The 9,460-nt window shown below is 36.0% G+C and overlaps 1 long non-coding RNA gene across 7 annotated transcripts; it reads left to right on the top strand.

Annotated features, from left to right (window-relative positions):
• Positions 1–875: 875 nt before the first annotated feature.
• Positions 876–7,961, top strand: LOC127933445 (uncharacterized). 7 transcript variants are annotated; one of them, XR_008147507.1, is made up of 8 exons: positions 879–1,080; positions 1,392–1,422; positions 1,520–1,668; positions 1,768–1,818; positions 3,147–3,317; positions 3,461–3,586; positions 5,476–5,558; positions 7,880–7,961. It is a non-coding gene; the product is annotated as an uncharacterized LOC127933445 (long non-coding RNA). The 7 variants fall into 7 exon arrangements; XR_008147506.1 differs by having other exon boundaries at positions 876–1,080; positions 1,392–1,668; XR_008147508.1 differs by having other exon boundaries at positions 880–1,422; positions 5,511–5,569.
• Positions 7,962–9,460: the final 1,499 nt, after the last annotated feature.

Genomic DNA, 9,460 nt, shown 5'->3' with positions numbered 1-9,460 from the left:
GGCTATGGGCCATGATTAATTGAACCTCTGTAAGAGGGTTCAGGCTCCACTAATGTAGTCGTCATCACCTCAGCCACACAACTTGGCCCCTATACTGAAATGTCAACGCCCAGCCACCCACAGCATTATGTGCACTCTGAAGATTAAAATCCATTTCCATCCAGCCAACAGGTCTACATGTAGAAATGTAGTTTTTCATATTGTCATAGACAGAGGTGGGTAGTAACGAGTTACATTTACTTCGTTACATTTACTTGAGTAATTTTTCGGGGTAACGAATACTTTTCGGAGTATATTTAAAGATGGGTACTTTATACTCTTACTTGAGTACATTTTTTGGGAAAAATCTGTACTTTTACTTCGTTACTGTGGGCGCCCCTCTCGTTACTTTATCTTAATGCAATAAATGCTTCAGTTTATTCCAAACGCGCCGTCTACTTTTCTCTGGACAATGAGCGATGCCCATTCGCGAATGATTCATTCTTTTGAGTCAACTCTGTTCAAAGGCTTGATCAAACCAATTGGCAAACGAGTGAATTGGTTCATGAATCAGTTTGATTGAGTCGTTCAGTTCCATGCTGCACGCGCTGAGCTCTGAAGCGGTTCACTCAGAGTTGTAACGTTTAAGAATATTAGCAGCGTTGAAAAAACGTGGCTATGGAACCGCACTGAATTGAAAGCTAATCTGCAAAGGCTATTATTTGCTTGCGATGGAGATCCTTATTAGATGAACGCGTGTGCTGTCTACTGTTTAACAGGTAATAACTTGGGCTACATTCGATTACAGTACACGATACCACTGTGACATTACCCAGACAGCACATGTACGTCTGGCCGACGTCGGCCCAATATCGAAACGTCGGTCTCTATACCTAAAACATCTATAAAACATCGGCCTGGCGGAGGCCGATATAATTCGGTCAGTGCTCTGTTCTCCAGCTCATCAATCGTCGGCCCTGAGTTGGTTCACGACCGCGGGCCGATGCCGCGCTTCTCTGTGTGCGCGTGCCCAGTATTCGTCTCTTTTAGCCACCCAGAGAGAGAGAAGAGGATAATCCCAGCGACATCTGTGGCTCTCAGGTAACGTTACGATTTCACTTCAGCTCAATTAGACAAAAAATACTACTTTGTTAATTCTGTGACACTGAAAAAGTACTAGTAAGGCACACGGTGTGTTTTATACAGTCTATGGGCAGCTGAAGAGTCTGGCTCATTTTCAAATAATGTTACCGTTAACTTTTTGAGCCAACGGTCACGGTAGCGATTTTTTTTTAACATTAATGTTAACGCCTTAATGCGTTTTCAGAAGTTTCTCGGAGAGAAAATGTAAAAGCGGGTTATTAAAGAGAAGTCCTGACTGCTTTTTCACCGTGTTTTTCACTCTTTTACAGGCTTTCAGAAATAATCCGGTGAAATAATATGGTGAGCTATTGTTGCTGTTGCTTCTGAACTACAAAATGATTTTTAAATTTATTATTGAATGAGACTGTACATTATAAATGTAATGCTTTAACTCTAGATGTTTGTGTAAATGCTGTGTGTGCGTTGAGTCCTGCGCCAGGCTGCGCGAGCGGGGAGCAGAGTTGCCATGGAAACGGGGCATCAACACAAAAACCGTTACTGGCAAGCAGTAATCTCCGTCTCTCGCTGCAGTTTACACTGTTTTGGGTAAGTTTAGTCGCTAAAATCACACAAATATTACATACAAATGTTCCTGACACGTTTCTTGCTTGTTATTGACATGTTTCAATTAAATTTATTTTATAGAAACGGTTTAGTTTCTTCGAAAAAGTCCGTTAGCATCTTAGCAGTTTTCAGGTAACGTAGACTAACCATGTTCCGTACACTTTTCGCTATTCACCGCACGCCAGTGACCACTCCTCCGTTGTAAAAAGACATACAAGCATGCTTGTGTGCTCATTCTCCGGGGGAATACCTATTACACAGTCTACACTTTGATTGATGTCTTTAGGACCAATAGTTTTTGAGAAAACTGGGGAAAAGTACCACCTCCGCCAGTGTACGGAAGATGATAGGGGTTAACGGTGTTCCGTACAGGCTTATAATGATGTTCCGTACAGCTCTTATTACTTGATTTTATCGGCGAAAATGGACATTTAACTTATCAAAAGTGAGCTGTTTATTTATTTTAACTGCAAGAAAACATAATTCCAATAAATATCAAAGATTATTACCTTTTTATTTGATCAAAATACAAGTTAATGGCTGCTTTAATAAAGGGCGCATGCGAGTTAGGCATGATTGTGTCGTGATATTAATTATGACATGTGAGTTAAGCATGAACTATGTGAAAGATTAGAGAACATAATTTCCTTATCTTTCTGAAGATGCAGAAAACGAGAAGGGCACTGATTAATTAAAAAAAAAAGGTTAACCAATGTGAAAACTTCATAAAGTAAGAGATCTCTGCCGCCAGTCTCAGGTGAGGGTGATGCTAAGTGGTTATCGCCCGCAATCGATGCTTAAACACTCCCATTTCAAAGCATTTATTCAACAAAAAGTAATATATTTAACAATTTGTGATAACATAATATTCATTTAATACAGGCTGTAGTACTGTGAGAAACATAAGTGGAATAGAAATGTACATTTTCGCTGCTCTAGTTGTCTTCCTCCCAAGCTGAAGTTTTGAAGTAAATCTTCCCCACTGTCCATTTACAAGCGCGGTGGGCGCAACGAGCAAACTTACTCAAATATTACTGAAACAAACAGCGGATTGGTCTCTGTTTAGATCGGGAGTGAAAGAGAGAAACATAAGGATGACACAGATATATAGTTTATGTACGAACTGTAATTATTTATTCTGCAATCGGCGCTAAAACGTCACCTGTACGGAACATCGTTTTGTACGGAACATGGTTAGTCTACGTTAGGCTAACTATATAGATTGAGCTCTTGTTGATGAAACTCTGGGCTTTTAATCAAATCTTCGTGTGTGTATGAGATATTTTGATGGCACTTTGAATGTTTTGCTGGTGATTTGTCAGTATGTTATTGGAAAAGGCTGATTTACTGAATCGATGACGTCACTTACAGTGAGAGTGTAATCGGCTGAAATCAAGTTCACATTAGTTTCGATATTTCATGATAAACAGATATTAATACAAATTGTTATGTGATTTCAGGAGGACAGAAAGAAACTCTACAGAACAGAAGTGAAGCTCCGAGATTTCAACATTTCTGAAGGGAGATTCTGACTTAGAAATACAGGTGACCTGAAGAAGCTCATGAAAAACATGAATATGCCTTTTTCAGAATACATTTCACCAATTTTAAGAAGTCCCTGACATCATAACGTAAGTCACACTCAACCTAAAACTAAAAATATAGATTGTGTTATTTTAAGATTATATTTTTAGTAGTAGAATATGTATATTACATGTTATTATAATTGTTATATATTATTCTGTCTTTTATCTCCATTTCACCTCTACTCTAGCTTGTTTCCTTCTAATGAACCTGGAACTGCAGAGTAAATATTGTTGACTCTGTGTCAGATTGCTTGTTTTGTTCCTGGATTCTTCAGTGATGATGAGCAGAGTCTGAGTGAACCTGCTGTCAGACAGTAAGTACCGTGGGGTTTCAGTCAGGGCCTTCAGTAAACAACTGTTAGATACCTGTACACATCTTACACATCTCTGTTACAGCTAACGCAGCCGTATGTGTAAAAGTGCGGTCACACTAGCCTTTGAACGTGCAAAATTATTTCGGACGCCGCTGCGAATATGGGCGGGAGCAAGATATAACGGTTTCCCCTTATCACAACATGGGTTAATCTGTGCTTTTACTGTGTCTTTGGCGATGGCGTCGAAAGCGTCTTATTATATTGCACTCTGTCTCTCTCTCTCTCTATAAATATACACACTAAACAATAAAAAAAATATAGAACGTGTCCTCATTCAAATGTGCCATCTGTTCCTGTTTCCATTGACACTGCGAACCATGCAGCTTCTTTTTTAATTATCTTTTAAATATGTATTATATAAAATAGGATGCTGCGCTACGGCTAAAATTAGCACTTCATTTTTTAATTTCTGTACAGAGAGGTCACGCAGTGACGTATCATTCATCTACTGGTCCCACGACTTCACGTGATGCGAATTCGCAGGTCAAAGTTCACCAAACTTTGCATTCGCATGCGTATGAATGGAAGTCAGTGGAACGAAAAGTGCAGTGTGACCGCCCCTTAATGCACATATTATGCCCCACACAGGCTCTCAACAACAATGACGGGGCTGATCAACAACTTCAGCAGTAGGCTAGATTAGTGTGGGTTAAAGGGATAGTTCACCCCAAAATGAAAATTTGCTGTTAATTTACTTTCCCTCAGGTCTTCCAAGGTGTGGGTGACTTTTTGGTAACAATTTATAATAAAGTTCAGTTGTATGTCACTTTTAAGTGAGTAGTTAATGATGAACTAATCATTTACAAAACATTCATAAGCGCCTAATAAGTGATATACGAATAATTTGTGTACTTTTTGTAAATTCATTTTAAAAGTCATTTACAAGTAATTAGATTATGATTAACTAATTATTTACAAAACATGACTGTGTTCATAGAAATAAATGATGTTAATATTTTTATCTATGTTCTGTAGATTAAGTTATAAATAATTTACAAGTGACATGAATATACATTCACTAATGATTAAGTAATATGATATGATTTACACATCTTTCATAAGCAATCTTAAAAAAAATAAAATCACGAAAAAAATCAAACAGATCCTTAATTTTTAATAGTTACTAGTTAATATATTATGAATCACTTATAAATCATTGAAATGTCAACATTGTACTATTATCTCAATAAACAGTATAAATCATTTACAAAGCTTTCTGCACCCCCCAATCTAAGGTGTAAACTACTCATCAGTTGTAAATGTTTTACAAACTTTGTGGTTTTCAGTTGTGTGTGCATATGTGTATATATATATATATATATATATATATATATATATATATATATATATACACACACACCAACACACACACACACACAAAATCAACCAACCTGTAACCGGAAAGTTTACATTTACAACTGATGAGTAGTTTACACTTTAGATTGTGGGTGCAGAAAGCTTTGTAAGTTATTTATAACTTAATCTACAGAACATAGATAAAAATATTAACATCACTTATTAATCATCTATGAACACATAGTCATGTTTTGTAAATGATTAGTTTACCATTAGCTTATTACTTTTATTACATGGCTCTGTGGGTACTTGATTCTGATTGGTCAGTTGCGACATTCCGATGCATGTTATCCCTGGATAAAAACCTGTAAAATGTAATAACAGAGCTCATCCGGGTAACAGTAGTTGGTGCTGTACTCTTGCTTTAACAATTTTTTTTTATTGGTGGAAGCTGTGCATTTGTTTAGCTAATAAATTATAAAAACTGTGTACAACAGTTGTGTACAATTGTTTAATTATGTCATCCTGGTTAGGGTTGGCCTGATTGACGATGTCATCGTTTCTATAGACAGTTGTGAACGTGCTGACAGCTGGTTGCCCAGGCTATGGATTAAAGGTAATACTGTTGTAAGTAGTGTTCATTTTCTCCTAAATACCGATCATTTCGCTTCATTAGACCTCAGTGTATCACCAGTAGCCACCGGTATTGATTTGGTCTTTTTTTTTTTCTGGACATCCACACAGCACCACAGTATTATCAACTAGAGATCAACCGATAGTGGATTTTTCCAATACTGATAGCTAGTTTGGACCACACTGGCCGATACCAATTTATAAACCAATAGTTTTTAAAATGAATACTGAACAAAATTTATACTGAATGAGAGCAGCGGTCTGCGGTTGCACTGCGGGTTCCCGGGTTTGTGTCCATTCTCGGACCATTCCATGTATTTCAACTGTAGAAAAGGTTGTTCCGAGCCGAAACTAACTTCCTTCATATTTGTCGACCAATATACAGAAAACTACATCAGTATATCATCATAAACACAAACGTTTTTGTCTTACATGAATGTAAACAGATGAGAAAGAAAACACACACGTACAGTATTTTTGTTTAAAGAGACAACAGCCTAATAAACGCGCTGTCTGTCATTAATGTTAATCAAAGAACAAAAGAAACAAAAGAAAATCATTCACTGATCTCGACTGAATATATTTAATAACTTTAATTGATTAATCTTTATTTTATTTATAAAAAGAAAACTATGCAGTGTTTTTAAACTTTTAGTTACAGTTTCTGTACCTGAAATTTTGTTTAGTTGTATTTAGGATATTGCTAATTGTTTTGTTTGTTCATATCTTACTACTGACTGGTTACTTGTCTTTAACACTTTAATATTTTTATTAATTAATTGTTTTTGCTATGGTATTTTTTTTTTTTTAAGCACAGGCAAAATTCCTCTTGCAGTGTTTTGTAAGCTGCTGATTTTTGCTCATGTTATTCAGCTGCAACAGAATGCTTTGTAAAAAGACAGAAACATGTTTGACATCTAAATGTTTGACTTAATTTTTTTATATTGGATTTTTTTATCTTATTGGAATCAAAACTAGGAATCGATAAGCAGAATCGGAATTGGAATCGATAAAATTCAAACGATACCCAACCCTACACACCGAACGCATCACATTTCATTTGCTGCTATTTTAGAACAGTGCATGATTATCTAATCATGTGCAGCGTCTTTGAGAAGTCACAGTTATCACACACACCGGATGCGTCACATTCAATTCAAGCAGCGGTCTAAAACTGTTTATTTAATCACCAAACGGACATACGTTTGCTTCAGGAATGAACTATGTGGCATATGTGTTTAAAGTTCAGTGTTAAAAAAAAAAGAGCAAACGGAAAGAAAACGCGCAATCTGTATTACAGCTTTCTATATGAAGCATACAGACTGTATTAGAGCCACAGAAAGACCAACATTTTTGCTGTAAAATGCACAATACATAATTTATAGCCTAGGGTGAAGTCATTATGTAAATTTACAATGATTTGAGATTAATATAATGTTATTTAATAGAAAACTATGTGAACGGCTGCATTTAAACTCGCGTCTGAAGTTTCCCACTCTGTGCAGCGCACAGTGTCACATGGCAAAACAAACGCAACACGGAAAAATATCTTCATGGATTTTGCAGATAACCGATAGTTCTACAAATCAACTATCGGGTGCCGATTAACCAGCAAAACCAATGAATCAGTCGACCTCTGTTATAACAATGTGCATGATACAATACTCATCAAATAATAAAGAACTCATTTCATGTCCCTTGACTCAGATTAAAAAGTAATCACGGCCAACAAAATAACTTGTGCTTGGTTTAACTGTTAGCCACTCATAGCACTCGTAGTTGCAATCTTTGAAATGGTGCATAAAAATGTTGCTGGCCTTCAGTTTAGGTGTAGGTCTTCCTTTCTCAGTTGTAGGTCTTCATTTCTCAGTTATTCTCTTTTTTTTTTTTGCAAAATAGCACCTTAAAAAAGCATTTTAGTAGATTGGCAACCAGGTCTGTAGGCTGTATTTTCTTTTCATTTAATTTAACTTTCGTACTTTGGAAATCCCTGACTAAAAGGGCAGTCTAACGCTGGGGGTAGCACTGGGCACGTCTCTAGACCCAGAGGGTGTGCTGTCATTGAATGTCAAATTTTGATTGGCTGATGATTCTGTCACTAATGCTCGTAACAAATCAGATGTGACTTCTTTCATCAAAAGGGGAGCACAATCTGTAGTGCTGGCCATAGACTTTTTGTAATGTAGGATATTCCAGGTCAACCTCAACTAAACTAATCACAAGCAATTTGTGAACATTACACAAATGTAAATGATAACTAAATAGTCTTTAAAAGCTTTTTTCACACAATTTTGTTTTTTATAGGGCCAGCAGAGCCCTGCTCACCCTGTCGGCCCACCGCTGCTGTCAGACAACATCTCAAAGATGCTATAAACTGCAGGACCAGTAAGTATAATCTTGAACATACACAACTGTTTCATAAGTTTGGGAAGGTATGGTTTTTTGTGTTTTTGAAAGTCTTTTATGGCAACCACAGTTTAATATATTAAATGAAAACAATTCACTACAATTTAAAATAATAGTTTTCTATTTGAATATATTTAGAGAAGTCAATTATTCCTGTGATGGTAAAGCTGTATTTTCAGCATCATTACTCCTGTCTTCAGTGTCACATGATCTTCAGAAATCATTCTTATATTCTGATTTGCGTCTGAAGAAACATTTCTGACTATTATCAGTGTTGAAAACCGCTGTGTTCCTTCATTTTTTCAGGATTCTTTGATGAATAAAGTTTTAAAACAGTACAGTGTTTGAAACAGAAATGTCTGTTTTAACTTTTGATAGTTGATAAGACAGTGATAATAATTGAAAATGTTTATTGAGCAGCAAATCAGAATGATTTCTGAAGGATCATGTGACACTGAAGACTGGAGTAATAAAAATTAGCTTAGATCACAGAAATAAATTACATTTCACAATATTCACGTAGAAAACTGTTGTTAAATTGTAATATTTCACAATATTACAGTTTTTTTTTACTTGCTTTTGATCAAATAAAGGCAGCCTTGTTGAGCAGAAGAGACTTTTCTCAAAGACGTAAAAAGAAAATCGTATTGACCCCAAACTTTTAACGGTAGTATAAATTACAAATATAATGTTCCACCTACTGAAATGTATATTCCATTCTAAAGAGATGCCTGTTGCACAAATATTACATTTACAGGGATCGCGTGAAAACTATAGTTTGTTGTACGTGTGTGGCTTATAACAGGTTGAATGCAGCTTCCAAAAGACAAAGAATAGCCGATTAAGATTTTATTAATTTTAATACAATCACACCAGTGCGAGTACGTTCAGCAAGTCATATCATCAGCTGCTAAATTCAGATCTGTGATCGCTTGCTGGCGCTGAGCCAGAGACAGACGCGTTTTTACAGCGTTGCGCATTATAACCAATCACACACGGTTCTGTTGAGCTTTTGAATGCAATGGCCAATCAGAGGTGTTCCGATGAGTCATCGCTGAAATGCCGGTGCTTCCTTCACTCGTTCTCTGACTGAATACCTCTTTCTGCCGAATTCTCTCGTCAGAAACAACAAAGTGCAGATGTGTGTACGAATCTATAATTAAGATATTGATTTCACAGTGTTAACAGTTTCAGTGATTTTAATGGTAGTTTCTGAGAGTGAATGAAATCTAGACTGTCAGTGAAAATTATGTTTAATAATGTAAATGTTATTTGCTCTCTTTCTGAACAATGAAAGATTAGTAGCAATATTTATATCACATTAACTTTCAATGTTAAATTCACATTTAAAATAAAGTCAGTCGTATTAAAAATATGTTATGGCATGACACCTATATTTGTTACTTAAATAAACAGACAGGGTTTTATAATAAATTACATAAATTGGATTAAAGGCTGATGAAATATATACATTTATAC

Source organism: Carassius gibelio, chromosome A17, assembly GCF_023724105.1.
Source record: "Carassius gibelio isolate Cgi1373 ecotype wild population from Czech Republic chromosome A17, carGib1.2-hapl.c, whole genome shotgun sequence".
Classification (NCBI taxonomy): Eukaryota; Metazoa; Chordata; class Actinopteri; order Cypriniformes; family Cyprinidae; genus Carassius; species Carassius gibelio.
This window is presented reverse-complemented; position numbering and strand designations above follow the sequence as displayed.